The sequence below is a fragment of the Octopus bimaculoides genome, chromosome 5, assembly GCF_046866305.1.
Source record: "Octopus bimaculoides isolate indiv1 chromosome 5, ASM4686630v1, whole genome shotgun sequence".
In the NCBI taxonomy this organism is placed as follows: domain Eukaryota; kingdom Metazoa; phylum Mollusca; class Cephalopoda; order Octopoda; family Octopodidae; genus Octopus; species Octopus bimaculoides.
Genome location: NC_142932.1, coordinates 18799126 through 18818259, shown reverse-complemented (window position 1 = coordinate 18818259; position 19134 = coordinate 18799126). Strand labels below are relative to the sequence as shown.

At 34.4% G+C, this 19134-nt stretch overlaps 1 long non-coding RNA gene across 1 annotated transcript in view; it reads left to right on the top strand.

Annotated features, from left to right (window-relative positions):
* Nucleotides 1-14520: 14520 nt before the first annotated feature.
* Nucleotides 14521-19134, top strand: part of LOC149135435 (uncharacterized) — an 8503-nt gene continuing 3889 nt past the window's right edge. The window contains exon 1 of the long non-coding RNA XR_016241778.1: nucleotides 14521-14885. This is a non-coding gene — a long non-coding RNA (uncharacterized LOC149135435). The remainder of the gene's footprint in view (nucleotides 14886-19134) is intronic.

The window sequence follows — 19134 nt, the reverse complement described above, 5'->3', positions numbered from 1 at the left end:
GCTGCTTTTTAAATATGATATCCAGATACGGGGTTTTAATAGTTCAACTCTCAATAACTTTGTCCTAAGGCGACGTTAAAGCATACTAGTAATATCCTGGGGTTTGTGTTGGGAATATTGTTACTATATAAGGAGGAAATGGGGTTGGCTGGGACTCACTCTACGAAAACCTCTTAGCCATAATCAGCAACGTGGTGATGTTCAAGATCAACATCAACTATATCGATCTCACAAGTTTCAGAAAGATTATTTATCCTATGGGACAAAACAATTTTCTAAACAGCTGCTCCTTCATTTTGAAACCTCTAGTACAGAAAAAAAACTCTTTCCAATGGTGACGGAAGCGTGGCATAGTAAAAAAAAATAAAATAAAACATGGAAATGGCAAACAAAAACTGAAGCACTTGCAAGCGGCTATAACTGGGACAACAATCCATTGGCAAAGATAAAAAATAGAGAGAGATCTCTTGTTAGAGCTCTACGTTCCGCGTGGATTTAAAGGAATGAATTCTAAGTGGTTTATATGTCGTTGTCAGTCTATAAAATTCATAGCCTTATAAATATTGCTAGTGTGGTGGAGTGGGAGAACTTTTAAAGCGTTGGCAAGCGTTGCGGTAGTTGTTCTCGCTTTTCATATTTCGAGTTGAATTTCGTTCGAGGTCAACTTTGCTTTTCATCGTTTCGTGGTTGAAAATTCGAGGTGAGGGTATCGATCTATCCTAGCCGTAACAATTGCTGGCTTTGTTCCTAAATCAGAAATCATAAGAACTGTTGTTTCTGCAATACGAGAGGGATGACTAAAACAAAGAATAGCAGTCTAAAATGTAGCCTCTGAATGTTAAGATTCCCATATGTTGTGAGATCAAAACATGTTCAATATAACATTGTTTTCCCTTCGGGTCTTTGCAATAATTTCCTGTTATGTCAAGCCATATTATGCGCCTTGAACCCCATGATGGGGTCATTGAGTTACCATCATGATAGGCAGGTATCTTGCACTAATTTTAAGACCAGGTTGAGCCTATCTCTTCCCAGATGTGAACATAGTTAAATTATTCCAGAAGGAGAAAAAGATACTGACAAAATAAATAAATAAATATTTAAAAAAAAACGAAGACACGATCTCGGTGGAGTGCAACTATATTTATGACACCGAAAGAAAAAAAAGTGCCACGTTGACATCCGTGGGATTTCAACCAGAACGATTATCGCAAAACACTTAATACGATGCTATAAGGAGTCTGTCATTTAGTAGCCTTAAATAAGTCTCTTTCATAAACTTCAGTCATTTACTGCATGTAAATATCTTTGACTTCGGATAAATGCGGTTTGCAAATGAGAAATATTACTCTACAACAGGTTTGCATGTATTTAAAACATTTTGTATTAGACAAGACAGAACAACTAGCATCAATTCTCTAAATACAGTAGAGGAAAGAATCGCAAACAAATATACTTACAAATAACTACCCGAATATCATTAATGCTGTATGGATGAGGTGTGAGCGGTATCAATTCAAGATTAAAATAACAGGTAAGTACACAAGCACAGATAAAGTGATATTAGAAGAATGTCATAATGCACCAAAAGAAATGTTATGTTCTATCTAAGAGCATATACCTAACATTGTTATAAAGCAATCTGTTGTTCATATCTCTCAGAGAACATGTATGCATCTGTGCAAGCAAGTCATATATATATATATAAGTAAACCTCTAAATAAATTAAACCATTCAACTCCCAACTATCTAAGAAAATAATTGAGTGACGAAGCCCATCAACATATCCCACGTCGCAAAAGTATACAACATCAATTTCTAAAGCTATTCACCCCAAATTTGTTGTGTCACTTACACAAAGTGCACTGTATACAAACAGAAACATATTACCCACTGTTTTATCAGTTGGACGCAAATCATTAGCACTTGTACGAACGAAATCTAAGTAAAGAAAGACAATATATAGTGATAAATAACATGCACATGCAGCTTAGATATATCTTGTTAAACATACAGAATTTTGCACGCCATAGATACTGAAAGTATATCTACAGTGCATGGCAGATATGAGCTCCATTATTTATCCTTAATTCAGACTGTGGTGTCATCACGCTTCGAGGAATGCGTTTACGCTTTATCAAACGTCTTGAGTGAAAGGTGCACGAAAATATTTAATCATAATCTTACAACTCCGATAGATGCATACACGTTACACTTTGCCATAAATAAAAAGAGAACTCGATCGTAAATTTTCATCATCTGAAGATCCAATATATGCAACGAGAATGTTTGATATGGAAGTTTTACACAACGTATTTTCCATAAATATGTCAACTTGATATATGTCTTTACCGCTTCAGCTTGCAATGAACGACTTCTTAAATCTGAGCTTCCATAAAGTCATAAAGTTTGACATTCTATTAGAAATAGTGCGAAGCCACATAACATGTTTTCTTTTATTTCTGCTTTTTCCAAAGACCTCAACCACACAGCAAATCGTCAGTATTGATTGATTGAATAGAGTTAATTTGTTTTATAAAATAGCTGTCAGGGTTTGCAAATGGACTCCATGGAAAAAAATCAATAAAAATATTAATGTCTGAATTTTGTTTTTGGGGGATTTTTTTTTTTTTGTACAGTTTGTTGCCTTATTTCGTTTTTTATTCCTTGTTTTATATTTCCTGAATTGCTTTCTTTGTTTCGTTCCGTTTCCTTTTTTTCCATTTATGTTTTTTTAACCAATTTTCTAAGTTCTCTGTTCGTTCGAGAAAATTAATCAAAACCGCAAAATTTTGGAAATGCTATCAGGAAGAATTTCAGGATAGTATTTCTTTAAAGGAAGTTCTGTTAACTTTGCTGTGATGGCGCAAACCTCTTAAGCAGATAATATCAAATGTCTCACAGAATCACCATCATCACTAACATGAAAAATAGAAGCAACATTGCAGTTCTTCTCACCACCGCAGTTCTTCTCATCACCGTCGTTTTCGTCATCATCAGCTTCATCCACATCTCCACCGCCATCGTCATCATCACTACCACCGTCACCACTACTATCGACAACACCACCACCACCACCACCATCGCTAACACAAACACTACCATCGACTTTTTATTAAATGAAATAATAATGAATAAAGAATAAAAAATATAGCTTTATAAATCAAGTCAGAAATCATCTTTAATTAAGTAGTAAAAGAATTATTAATGAAGAATGAGCCAATTACTCATCCAATAAAGATACACTAGTTGACAGAAGAGTTTATTACAACGGCGGGTATGAGGCTTTCTATAAGGGTTCAATATTCATTACCATTTTAAGATGTAGCATAACACTTACCTCCCGAAAATGTTGAACAAGAAAATCATTAACAACCGTCTCAAACAACACAACTCCCCCTTCATCCAACACTGCGACTTCTTTCATGTTGATGTACTCAAGATCCACTTTAATGTTTCAGTCATTGTTGGACCCTTTACTTTAAAAGATCTAGTTCAAAGAAACGACGTTGTGTTTGCTTGATATCATCTGTACATTCGACCATCTCAGACTCGCGAACCTCTTAGGTATGTTGACTGTTCATCCGGATTTAGTCTCTCAGATTACAGCACCCACCTTAGCAATCGTTAATTTAGATTGGGTCAGAATTTCTACAGTGGTGTGAACCATTCTTAAGTTATAACCTTCCCACACTTCTAATCCGCAACACTGCTAAGATATTTTTAGTTGATGCTACAACTCTGTACTTCACACAAACCTTCAATACTCATTGGTCATTTGTGTGCAATCAAGATATCTGATGCCAAAGATTCAATATTTGCATGTGAAAATAGCTCAAGATATTATCCAGCGTACTGGTAGCATGTCGATGTTGTGATATTCGTTAGCACAAGAACTGTCACTTCACACAGCAAATTACTAATCTTCTTTCCCGCCTTCTAATCAGAGAAAACATGCAAGCGTTCAATACCAATAGATATATTAAGATGTGCAATGTTAGATAAACTATACAAGCAAGAAAAAAAAAACACAAAAGAAACAAAAAAAAACAGAGAACACAATTCAGTCCCTCCATTTTCTAACAAATCTCAAGTGATATCTATAGACGAATATTGCCCCCGCAATCAGGATGATGATGCTAAAGCATATTAGAATGTGCCCAAAAGTACGTCATTCTACAGAGAAGCATGTAAACCATCACCAATACAATTTGACCTTCAAGAAACAGTGGCGATCTCATCCATCTAATTTTCTATCTTTTCTGCTTAATGAACTCTCAGAGCTAGCTGGTTGTGTACAACCTTCATCGACGTCAACTTCAAGCGCTAACTTTTTCGCTTATTGTTATCCATATTGTGCCTTACTCGCAGAACCCACATTCCCAGTTTTCTTCCCCAAATTTCAGGTAATTTGGGTTCTTTCCTCCATTTACGCTTCACCCGTAATCAGCAACGTGGTGATGTTCAAGATCAATATCTACTATATCGATCTCACAAGTTTCAGAAAGATTATTTATCTTATGGGACAAAGCAACTTTCTAAAACAAGCTGCTCCTTCATTTTGATTCCTTTAATGCAACAAAATATCTTTTGCTCAAAATTAAACTAAGCATCTATTTTCACAATCCAGCTACAAGTAGTCACTTCATCTCCACTTCTGTCTCATTCTCATTATGTATATCATGAAATAGACACTCTTCTCCATCTTCTAATTCAATTATCCATTATGATTCTCAACAATTCACAAATCAACTTACAAAAGTTAAAGTTGAAACTAAGGTGCATATACTGGGATGTTGTGTAGAAACTTACGCTGTACATTCTTTTCTTTGTAATTAATGCAACAAACTTAAGTAAAAATTTTCAGGCAGTAATCGAAATATAGTTCTCCAGAAGCAACATCATTTTAAGGTGCCAATACTACAAAGTCACTAATATATATGTCTAATGTGATTAACAATACATTTTCGTTATTCACTGTATGCAAGAAATAGACAAAGGTTTTGAATATTATCATCGTCAGTGATTATCAACTTAATTTAACAGAATTAGTAGGGATCTACACTATATACCTGCAACATCTTTGCTGTGAACTTTTACATATTCATGTTTTTGAGGGGTCACCGTGGTTCATTGTATTCTTCATCCCTTTGAGTTCAACAACATATACACTGAAGTTTTAAAATACAAATAATAGGAGCCGACATAGAAGCTGCTATGCAATCGTTCGATCTATTAGGAATACTATTTTGCATTCACATATACTATTCCAAAAATAGTATGTATAGTTTCAAATTTTGGCGTAAGGCCAGCAATTTCGGGGAGGAGTAAGTCGATTACACCAACTCCATTGCTCATCTGGTAATTATTTTATCGACCACGAAAGGTTGAAAGGAAAAGTCGACCTCGATGGAATTTGAACTCAGGACTTGAAGACGGGTGAAATGCAGCTAAGCATTTTGTCTGTCGTTCTAATGATGTTGCCAGGTCGCTGCCTTAATGAGTAATAAATACTAAACTAGTTCTAATTCCGTGAAAGTCTTATCTGAATTCCATTTATCATAATTTTGTCCTATTTGGGCTAATCGGCTGCTACCGAGATACAATAAAACCCTAACTAAACAACCAACAAATTATTAATGTTGATGACATCAACGCTGGAGATCAACTTGAACACATCTCTACAAATATACATTAGTTACAATTATTTCTCTAAGGTTTTCTTCTGATCTGCTCATATGCCGATAATTTGTATGTACTACTTTTATTATTATTTAGATTTTGTTTAAATAATTTTGTACCAACTAAACACTTTGATATTAATTTTAAGTTTTATTAATTATATTTCTAGGATGTAGTCTCTCTTAAACATTCTCTCATCATACTTAGAAGGCTTTTGGCTGACATTTGCGAAAGACGAGGCCGTCTTCTTAATCATAGAGCTATGCAGACGCACATTACTGTTCTTTGTTTAAAATACGATTGGATACACTATACAGTGTTCACAACTTCGTTAAAAGGAAATACTAGTCAATTACTGAGGTCCACGGTATAAAGTACCATCTGCTTAAAATTGGTGGCCTTCTGCCGAAATCTGAAGTTATTGTATTTGTATTTTTGTAGCCGTTGATACACTCCTCCTCCTCATTATTATAGGAAAACTCCCAGCTTATTTTGCTAGATATGATGGGAGGTGTCAGCTGTCCACAGCCAGCAGACTAAGGTGACACTTGTTTACTGGTCATGTTTCAGGAATTCTGCGAAGAATTCTTGCAGATAAAAGCAATACTGATTTTTGTAGGTGTTCTATCTTCACGCCTTCACCAATCTTTTTTCAGCCATGCTGGTAGTTGAATGCTGATACTTCTAAGGGCACCCATTACTATTGGTATCACATCTACTCTCGTCATTAACCACAACCTTCGTATTTCACACTACAAATCGTCATAGTTGTTTATTTTTCTTCTTCTTTCACATTGATCCTGTTTATTATTATCATTATTATGGCACTATCATGCTATTAGCTGTCAGAAGTGAAAGTGCTCACTGCTAGTGAAGTATCTGTCTGTCTGCCTGTCGCTGGCCTGTCGATTCTTTGGCTACTGACAGCTAATACCATGACTGGCCGGAGCGAGCTATATGTCTGTCTGTCTGTCTCTCTCTCTATCTATCTATTACTCGAAAGTTCGCGCGTCCGCGCTAGCTAGTCGTGAGTAGAAAACACAAATTTAATATAAAAACATATTTCCTGAAATTGCAAATTATTTAAAATATAAAAATATAATTTTCAACAGAGAGAATTTATCAAAATAGAAAGCAAATGAAGTTTGAAGTTTAAAAATAATAGGATCGACCACTCACGACTAGCTAGCCCGGACGCGCGAACTTTCGAGTAATAGATAGATAGATAGAGAGACAGACAGACAGACATATAGCTCGCTCCGGCCAGTCATGGTATTAGCTGTCAGTAGCCAAAGAATCGACAGGCCACCGACAGGCAGACAGACAGATACTTCACTAGCAGTGAGCACTTTCACTTCTGACAGCTAATAGCATGATAGTGCCATTATTATTATTATTATTATTATTATTATTATTATTATTATTATTATTATTATTATTATTATTATTGTTATTGTTCAGTAGTTTTATTTTTATAACGTGCTTTCACTTCACTACGAGCGCAGCTCTGTGCGCCTTGGGTATGTGCTGTGGTTTGCTGTGGTGCTCTTATGGTTACTGTATTGAAAGTGTTTTGCGTAGGATGTGTGCAGTGCCCAGTAGTGCACTTTTCTGTATGTTATATATATTTGTAAGTCTTGGTGTTTTTGTTATGTATTTGTCTGAATATTTTTTTATTATACCTAAGGCACCTACTATGATAGGAATTGTTTCTGTGTTTAGATTCCACATTCGAGTTACCTATATTTCCAGGTCTTTGTATTTTGAAAGTTTTTCCATTTCTTTTAGAGAAACGTTGTCATCTGCTGGTATTGATACATCAATTAGAAAGCATTTTTTTTTCATGGTCTATTTGCCTTTGTTATTATTATTATTATTATTAATATTATTATTATTATTATTATTATTATTATTATTATTATTATTATTATTGTATCGCAGAATTTGTTAGATGTTACACAAGAACTTTTATCGCGATATTGAATCACGTCCATAAAACTGGAGATGGCCTGCGTTCGAAAGTGTAATATTATTTAGACAACGTGAGAAATAAAATTAAGTATTGCTCAGTGGTGTGAAGTTGCCGACATTTCGGAGAAGGTCAATACAGTTAGGATAATAGAAGCAAAAAGGTGGGGACGTGAATCTTATTTCCTCAATATTTGAGTGATTGGCAAATGACAGAAGACGCTGAGAACGCGTGGGTAAATATATTAATTCTCTATATACTTAGCAGATGTTCTTCCTCTTTTTATTCAAGTTTTATTTTCAGTTTCAAATAGATTCTCTTTCCTACTACTTCCTGTCTAGGTATGTATTTTACGTTGCTTTGCATTCCCTAAGAGTGAGTTCCAGTCATTCATTAACCACTAGGAGGCCTAAAACGCATCGCTCCTAACTTTTCCCGTTGTTATCTCTACACTATAACTCAGAAACCTCAATTCATTTCTTTTATTTTTACTTTTTTATATGGTGTGGGTATATAGCCTTTATATATATAAACACGCACACACACACACAGATGTATATATGTATATATTATACGTATATCTATGTTTATATATATATATATATATATATATATATACGTATATATAAATACACAGGGGCACATATATATATATATATATATATATATATATATATATATATATATATATATATATACGTATATATAAATACACAGGGGCACATATATACATATACATACATATATATACATATGTGTGTATATATATATATATATATATATATATATATATATGAATGTATGTTATGTATGCATATATGTCTGCCTGTCTATGAATCTCTCTATCTGTCTACCTATCCATCAATATACACAAGTATAAACACACAAATGTATGAATGCATGTATGTGTCTTTGTATATATGTATGTATGTATGTTTGTATGTTTGCGTGCATATGTTTATATATATATATATATATATATATATATGTGTGTGTGTGTGTGTGTGTGTGTGTGTGCGCGTGTGTGTGTGTCACACAAGTATAGCTTGGAAATTGCGGATATTAAAATACAAAAACAATCAGGTACAGGGGAGATTGCATCACCTAAATTTCTCCTTCAAAACGTGTGGCCGGGTGCCAACGGTGAAATTTATTTTTGTATAGATTGAAACTCTCAATTCTTTTTCTTTCGTTGTGTTTGTATAATTTAATCTATTATTTTCTCTTATATCATCAATGCACTCATTCTTTAGTTCAATAATCTGCTGCAGTGAAAAACAATACAGGGATAAACAAATAAACAAACAGGGAAGGAGGAAATTAAAGAATGCCAATAAGATATGGGAATGGTGTGGAGAAAGTTTCTTCTGTGAACAATGAACACACACGCGCGCGCATACACACATACATATATACACACACGCGTGGATACACACACACACACACACACACGAAAAAATATCTCTACTACATATGTATGAATGTATAAGTGGATATATATGTATAAAATGTGTGTGTATATGTGCGTGTATGTGTATAATTTTATTTGGCTACAAGCTAAAGGAATAACGCAGAACATATACACGCACACACACACTCTGTCTCTCTCTATATATACATATAGCTACGTACATATGTAAATATATGTATGTATATATATGTGTGTGTAACTTGAATGTATTTGGCTATCATGGAGAAGAATTTTTATTTGATTACATTCAAATACACTCACACTGGCACATAGATAGATAGATAGGTAGATAGATAAGTATGTCTGCATTCATTATGTATGTATACTGGTATATGTATGTATGTAAGTATGTAGGCAGTCGGGCAGGGAGGCACGTAGGTAGGTAGGTATCTAGGTAGGTAGGTAGTTGAGTAATATAATATAATATTATAACAGATATATTATGAGCAATGCCAAACTGAACGTTATAGTTATAAACGAGGAGCCAACATGAGATATATTGATAAGATGTGAGAGAAGAGAAATCGTGAGGGCGTTAGAATAAAATATTCTGAGAGTGGAAGAGGAAGCGAGAGAGAGTGAGAGAAAGAGTGAGAGAGAGAGAGAGATAGTGAGAGAGAGAGAGAGAGAGAGAGAGAGAGAGAGAGAGAGAGAGAGAGAGAGAGAGTGAGAGAGAGGGATGATACAGTTAAAATTAGAGACATTCATTGAAAAGTGAAAGATGGAAAGTGAGATATTGGGTGAAGAATGAGATTATGTATATATACTGCAATCAAGTGATTGAGGGGAGAGATTAATAGAAAAATAATGAGAATGAGAGAGAAATACACAGTGAAAGATGAAGAGAAACGGAGGGAATGAAAGTGATAATGCATAAATCATGAAGAAAAAATGTTACACTCTGAACTATGATGATTTGCAGTTTGTTTTGGTACCAATTTTGTTCTCGCATTATATGTTGTTGTAGGTCTAACAACTGCCAAACTTATTAAGTGGCAAAAACAATGTTAATATTGATAAGAGCAAAACATGTACGAGATAAACAACAATAGCAGCAACAACGACAGCATTAGCTGCAACAGTTGTTGTATCAATAAGGTCAACAAGCTTAACAACAATTAGAATAACATATATCAGCAATCGTTATTAAATATCTTTTTTTATCTTTTTGTCAGGAGAAAAAGCAATGCTCTGAGCCATTTGCAGGGTCTCCGGGAAATCTAGATTGATTTCTTGCAACAGAATGAATTCTCCTTGTTGTACCCAAGGTACTAGATGGCGTTGTTAAACCGTGTAATGGGTTAAGTAGTTAATGATAGGATTTGAAATCTGGACGCAAAAAGAAATAAAGCAGGAACACCACAAGGCATACGGTCGTATGTTCTTTCAGTTCCACCAGTCCATCGTTTTGGATTGGCATTTTTTTTATCTCTCCGTTCACCCCAGCAGGTTAAAGGCAAAGCTGATTTAGACTTGATTTGAACTCACAACTCAGAGAAATGGAACAAATACAGCGTAGAATTTTGTCCAAGGCTCGATCGATTCCACAAATTTTATTGAAATCTCAACTGCCATTTCTATTTGTTACTTTTTCAAATGTAATTATTATTTTTGTGTTGTGGGTATAGATACTTGCAATGAGGGAAATATTGTATTTTGTAGCGAGATATGTGGATTTATTTCTTTTTCTTTCTTTCTTTCTGTCTTTCTTAATTTTTTTTTTTTTTTTCAAAAAATTCTCCAATGATATTGAGGTCACTCTAAAAATGTAGATAATGCACAGCTAGGTGGAAAGAGAGACCGAAAAATTGAGACTTCACTGTCATCGTCTAAATTTTGTACGTTCGTAAAATTAAAAAGGGTTTATTGATCGGGTAGTATGTAGTATGGAAACAAAGGAGGAACGGTAATGTAAAATCTGAAAAAACCAAAGAAGAATTAAAAAAGAAATAATAATGCAATTCCGGTGAAAATGTGTTCTACACGCTAGTCGTTACCTGGACGGAAGCCGGATGCTGAGCTAAATAAGATGATTTAAGGTAGGAAATTGAATGCAAAATGAGACACGTGCTTGCTTCCGTGTTATAGTGTGCGAGGGATATTGTAGTGTAGTCTTTTGGTATGTGTCATTCAGGAGAATTTATTGGAAATATCTCACATTGGGTTTAAATAGGACTCCGAACAATAACAGGAGAACGGTGTTTTAATATGATTTTGATATATTTTTGTATTCAAATCCCTGTTGCTGCCGATAATTTTGAGCCTCCATGTATATATATATATATATAGTTATCACTTTGTGTTGCAAAAGTATACAAAGGAGCCAGGAGGACTAAGTACACAGCTATCATAGAGAGTAATACTAAGGGGATCTATCCTCTCTACAGGAGTAAATCCTGGAACAGCACAGAAAGGACCAGTAATAAGATAAATAAGGCCAGCACTTGGTATGACAAAAAAAAGATACCAGATTGTCATGTTCGTCGATGCTACATTAAGTAAGGCTAATCTACGAATTAAAGTAGTAGAGTGGCCTGTTACCCCTTTAAAATTCCTGATCTGCAACACATATCCCTTTGATAAGTTCCCCTGTACGGAGAACAATTGTGTTGTATATAGGATGAACCCATGGGTTAACTGTAAGATTTGGAATGTAGTGTAAAACGTACGATGTACTGAGGAACGGTGCAGGAGCATGACAACTATCTACATTCGAGAGACTGCATGCAGCATAGGAGGGCGTACAGGTGGACATTGGCGAGAGCTCAAAGCAGGGAAAAGCTCGTCAGTGCTCTACCAACATGCTCAGGCAGAACATGGAGGCTCGATTAATAGCATAAAGGTTAATGTATTATCGACACATAGAAATGACACGACAATTAGATCACAGAGGCTACACACATAGCTGTAGACAGACCGAGCTTCAATAGAAAAAAAAACGAATAGAACAGCAACACCCACCATCACACGACACCATATGACTAAAGACAGAAGAGAGAGGAAAAAATCCTAAACCATACATACAGGGTAATGCACACACAAAAGACATATATGCAGTTACCTGTGATACTTATGAGAAATAGAGATAGAGGTATAAAAAATAAATAAACATATAAATATATTTGTTATATACCTGGGATAAATATAAGATGCAAGAGATAGATGAAATAAATAAATAAATCTATATAAAAGGCATGGATACATACGATGCGAACCCATACACACACACACACACACACACGCACAAGAAATTTAACGGAAGGTCACAACAAAGGTGATAATGCTACGTTATTTGTATTTTGTATTCTATTTGTCTTTATCATAACCATTCTTTGTATCTTTACCACCACGAATATTGACTGACTCTATTATACCTCTCCCATTAAATACAATGCTATACCAAGCATGTGAAGGCGCATGGCTCAGTCGTTAGAGCGCCGGGCTCACAATCATGAGGTAGTACGTTCAATTCCCGGACTGGACTGTGTGTTGCGTTCTAGAGCAAGATACTTTATGTCCCTTTGCTCTAATTCACTCAGCTGTACAAATGAGTTGCGACGTCACTGATGACAAGTTGTGTCGGCCTTTGGCTTTCCTTGGACAACATCAGTGGCGTGGAGAGGGGAGACTGCTATACATGGGTGACTGCTGGTCTCCCATAAAAGAACATTGCCCGCACTAGGTGCAATCCTATGGTCATTTGTGACCGAAGGGTTCTAAGATAACAAGCATATTAACCATTCATTTACTGAGTTATATCAGTAAGATCCTCATCGCAATGCGCCTGTGTAATTCTTTGTCCGTACATACGTTCTTCGGGATTTTTAGTTAAATCTATATCCTGATTCTCTCGTTACAGAATATTTGAAAATGCCTGTAGGTGCTGCACTAATAGGATTGAGTAGAAAGATATATATTTCACTCTCAACTCATTCTTCATAATAACTATGTGTCTTATCAAATTCAAGTTAGTTACCATTTGAATCTTTTGGGTTTTTATTTAGTTGTGTTCTTGCTGTGCTTGATTCTTAAATTCAGTTGTGGTGCAATTTAGAGACAGTGCTAAACTGAAAGCAACATACACATATACACACGCATACAGAATAATTAAACAACAATTAAAGAAGATAATACAAAGTACATCGTTAGAACAATCACTAAAGATTATTATGTGAAATCTGACAATGGACCAAGGACAGTTTTAATACTAAGAGTCATCAAAAAGTAGATTATATATACACCAATAGGATTTCATTACGCACAAGTCATCATTATTTCTAGTGTGACTAGTGCAGACAATTAACAGACAATGGGGGTGGAAAGCAGAAAGAAAAAAAGAGAGAAAGAAAGAAAGGAATAGTAGATGACACATGCTGTCGGGAAACTTCGTTCCCCGCTTCCTTTCACCGTCCGTAATCCGTACAAAATTAGAACGACACACGTATTTATCTGATTCTTATGTGAACTTATGTGAACTTAAGTGAAGTCGATTACACTAACGAGGTGTTTGGGTCTACTTTCCTGCTCTCTAACATTGTTTTCTAATTGGTCTTACTTACACAGTATTATTCACTCAGCTGAAATATAATTACGCACTGAATGTCGTAGGGGTGTGTATGACTAGCTTGGCTATAATTTTAAACTGTAGATTTCAATCAGTCAGTTCTAGAGTTCAAATAGCGACAAATTTACGTAAAAAAAGAATAAAATATTATATGTATACACATGCTATGATTAATATTAACATAAATCGTAGTTATAATTTTATTATTGCTATTTCAATTAAACACTATAACATTATGTAACATATGACTTCTTTGTATTTCTTCAGCTCAGTTTTCAATCATTTTCCTTGATCATATGACTTCTTCAAGTTATTTCCTCCACTAATCGCGAATCTTATACATCTGTACAATTAACCAGTAATTTTTCATTATATATCCCTACGTATTTCGTCAAATATAAATATCGTATTATATAAATAAATAGTACGCTATATGTATGCGTGTGTGTGTGTGTGTGTGTGTGTGTGTGCGTGTGTGTGTGTGTAGATAGACAGACAGACAGACATACAAATAAATAGATAGACAGAGAAACGCACATATGCATACAAACACATGCTTACACACACACACACACGCGCACATATTTATATATATAACATTTAGCATGAATTTAACACTACAAGTTTATTGTCAATTTTATAAATAGCCTCTTTTCTTTGATAGAAATATAAACTTATATAGTTAAGATTGGAATGATATAAGTCTTGAAATATCTATGTAATAAACAGGACTATACAAGTTTCAGTGGGAGTTAATCTGCTATAGCTACGGAATTCATATCTCACATTGCTTTCTCATAATAGCCTTTTTCTGTGAAAATGTGACCTTGACAAAATCAGCAACAGTATGCAATCAACAATACCAACAAGTAACATTATAACACAGCAATTAAACAAAAACTAATTAAAGGCAAGGAAAGAGAATATCTGTGGTGGCTGAGCGTATTATAAAATTAGCCGGAAGTGGATAGATCTAGAGACGGAAGTGAGAAATTTTCAAGAGACTGATCCTATAACGACAAGTGGAAAAATAGGAATCAAAATGTCTTCCTACACACTTTACAGTTGTGATACTGATGTTGATGGCGGAGGTGAAGGTTATAGAACAGCACGAGACAATGTAAATGTATGTCGTCTGCTCCTTGCGGCCGCTGGGGTCAGTTTTGACGAAAAGACGGTTCCCGAAACAGACTGGTACAGTAAGTATTCTCTGACATTTAAAGTAATTTCCTCCTTCCTTCCTTCCTTCCTTCCTTCCTTCCTTCCTTCCTTCCATCCTTCTTTTCTGCCTTCCTTCCTTCTTTCGTTTCTTTTCTTTCTTTCTTGTTTCTTTGTAATATTTGTTTACTCCTTTTTCGCTTCTTTCATTCCATTTAGATTTTCTTCTAGTTTTCATACCTTTACGGATTCAAGTCGTACGAATAGGGCCATGATAGAGTAGGATTTTAAGGAATTAAATCGGATTAGCAGAAAAAGCCGAGTCAGATATGCGTCACGGAGTGCATTTTCCATATTTGAACGCCTCCTCAACGGTCAAAATGCTAAATTCAATCTGGTTGTAAAGGGATGCAACTGGTATGTAAATCCATAAATACTTTTGTTTGTATCATGTGCTGAGTCAACTATTCTTGTATACTATACATACATCCATGCATATACGCACATACGCGCGCGCACACTCACAAGCACACACGTATATATGATTTATTGTCACTAGAAATAGTAATGTTGTCACTCGGAGTTTCACCAAATTACATAACATCACAAAAGGAAATATCCACAATAAATCAAACAATCATCTAAGTAATAGTAGCCTATAAAGGAAGACTTCTGAATATTTTGCTTGTCTGATGAGCCTTTAGTCCGTCATGAATCCGCACCTTTCGGAAATATATCACCATTTGACTAAACTCCGATTAATGATATTCCTCAAGACACTGCAAGATACTGCATTCGATGCAAGGCCATTTTAGAACAAATATCCCATGATGCCTCACGGTGGGATTAAATCCGAAACCACGTGATTGCAAAGCGGATTTCTTACACGTAATGGGCCTTTTCAGATTGACATTTTCTTTCATTTTTCTTTCATTAAATTCTTCCTTATTTAATTATTCCATTTATCTCTATTTCATGTTTCCTCTTTAATTTTCTTCCCTTCTTTCGGGGTTTCTCTGTTTTTGTCTGTCTTTCTTCAAATGTTTCTTAGCATTCCTTTTACATTCCTCACTTATTTCTCAACATATTTGTTTCCTTTTGTTCATTCTTTATTTTCATCTTTTACTCTTTCCCCCTCTTTCCCTTTTCCCTTTTCATTTCTTTTGTTTCATATTTATATATTTTCATCTTTCCATTTGGTTTATTTATTTGCTTTCGGCATTTCTGCTTTTCTTTTTTGCTATTTTTTTCATTGGTATTCTTTCTTTTCCTATTTACAAAATTCATTCTTCTGGTTTATATTCCTTTTATTCTTTCACACCTGCTTACCTTCTTTGTGTGTTTTTCTTTGTTTTTATATTCCTTTTAATCACTTTTCGCTTTTTCCCTTCATTTCAAACTCCATTCTTTTTCTTTCTCTCTCGATTTCTTTCTTTCTTTCTTTATTTCCTTCACTCTTTTCTGTTTCATTCTTTCTTTCAGCCTTACAATATTTCTTGATTTTCTGACTTTAATTCTTTGAACACTTCTTTTTCCTTCTCTCATTTTTATTTTTTCCTTCTTATAGTTAATTCACATACCATGTCCTTCATTTACCATCTTTCTGCATCTTTCTTTTTCTTTCATTCATTCTTTCTTTTTCATTTCATTCATTCTTATTTCTCCTATTCATTATTTCCTTTTTCATCTAATTCTTTCCTTCTTTCTTCTCTTTATGGATATTTCTTTCCTTTTTTCTTCTTCCTGTGCTCCATTCTCTTTTTACATTTCTTTTATCTTCCTTCCATTTCTTTGCTTCATTCCTTTTTATCTTTCATTCATTTTGTCTTTTTATATTCCATTCATCATTTCCCCTTTCTTTTATTTTACATTCTTCCTTTCTATTTATGATTCTGTAATTTGAACTCTCTTTCCAACTGTTTCACTCATTTCACCACATACTCATTCATTATTTCTTGTGCTTTTCTTGTTTATTTGTATTTCGCTTTCTTCGTATCTCCATATTATTCCTTCTTTTCTACTCACTCATTAATTCTTTAATTCAGTACTTGTTTGCTAATTTTGCTTTTATATTCTGTTAACTTACACTTATCTTTCTTTCTTCCTCACATTCATTTATTCATTCTATCTTCTTACGTCATCAGAATTTACAAACTTCGAGACGAACGACAAACAGTTCTTTTCTGCAACATTTAAATCAAGCTGTAAATAATAGTGTGAAAATATTGGTTTCGAATTGTGACATAAGACCAGCAATTTCAAGTGCTCAACTGGTACTTATTTTGTCGACACCGAAAGGATAAATGGCAAAGTACACCTCGGTGGAATGTAAAGACGGACAGAACACAGCTAAGGATTTTTGCCTGGGGTGCAGACTATCCTACCAGCTCACCGTCTAGGTTACAACATCACTTGGATAGAAGTCGAAAGATTCCAGAAGAATTTCAACTCACATCTTCCATAAGGAAACGTTCTATCATTTGACCAAAGCAATATTTCGAATTTCCTGTTGCACTTTCAAAACTTTATTCGTATTTAGAAACTTTACTCGATGCTGACACGTTACGAATTTCGAAACTTAGAGAGGAAATAGAAATAATTATTTTTCGGAATATTGAAACTCAAATACAGACGCTGGCACGATTCCCACGTACAGCCTTCGACTTTTCCAATCCAAAGTAGTTTGTAAACTCAATATTCGAGATTCTAATTTTCAGTAATGATAATGATAATAATAATAATAATAATAATAATAATAATAATAATAATAATAATAATAATAATAATAATAATAATAATAATAATAATGGTTTCTTAAACATTCTCTAGAGCAACACTATGTACAAATCCAAATATATGGTACCCTAGGCATAACACCTACATGAACTTCTAACATGTTGTCTCTTGAGGTCTCTGGGTGAGACTTGGATCCAACTTGTACAAATGCAAAACAAAAGTCAAACATAATAATAATAATAATAATAATAATAATAATAAAACTGACAGAAAGAAAGAAAGATAGACGCAAATAGGCCAGACATCATACTGAAAGACTTCAGACTAAAATCATGCCTCCTCATTGATATGACTGTCCCAATTGATAAAAACGTATCTGTCAAGACCTACCAAAAACTGAGCAAATATAAAGATCTTGAAATAGAAATTAGCAAAATGTGGAATCTGAAGACGAAAACAATACCTATTGTCATAGGTGCCCTGGGAATGAGAGCGAAACGGGCTGATTACTACCTAGCTCAGATACCAGGAAACCCCAAAATGGCTGAAGTTCAAAAGATAGTGCTCATGGGAACTGCCCATATCCTACGTAAAATACTGTCTATGTGATCTCAAATGTTAAAGCAAACACATAATTTTCTTATGGTTTCTTAAACATTCACTTGAACAAAACTGTACAAATCCAAATATATGGTACCCTAGGCATAACACCTACATGAACTTCTAACTTGTTGTCTCTTGAGGTCTCTGGGTGAGACTTGGATCCAACTTGTACAAATGCAAAACAAAAGTCAAACATAAAATAATAATGATAATAATAATAATAATAATAATAATAATAATAATAATAATAATAATAATCTTATATGGCATGGGAACTGGTTTAATCTCTCATGTTATGAGTGTTAGGGTTTCCTTACAGACTATGCTCTAAACTTTATTTATATCTGCTTATCTATACTTTCTATCTCTATCTTTCAGTGTATTTCTTTAAACCTTCATGTTCACCGTTTATCATTCCATTGTTTCAGTCATTAGACTGTGAATATGTTAGGGCAGCACTTTGAATTTTTTCTAACCGAAGAGTTCACCTCCGGTACTTATTTTTAAATCTGCTACTTATTCTCTTAGTAACGGAGAAGTAAACAAATCAACACCGAAACAAAGACAAAATATTCATGCACATATACATACATTAATATATATACACATTTACATTCACACACACACAAGCACACACGCGCGCGAGCACACGCACACACATATATGTATATTTGCGACAGTCTTCCACGCAGGTTCTGTCTACCAAATTTACTTTCAATGGATTATTCGGCTTTGGGCTCTAGTAGGAGTGAACATGAAACGACCCGTTTTCGGGTTCACTCCTTAACCACACAGCCATGTCTGCCCCAGTTTTCACTTTCCGTGACACTCTTCTTCAGTCTTATGTCTCAAGCCTCATTCATTCTTTATTTTAAATTTTAATTGTTTTCTTTTTTTTAATTTTTGAATCCGTTTATTCTCTTACTTCAGCTTTCTTTCCCTCTTTCATTA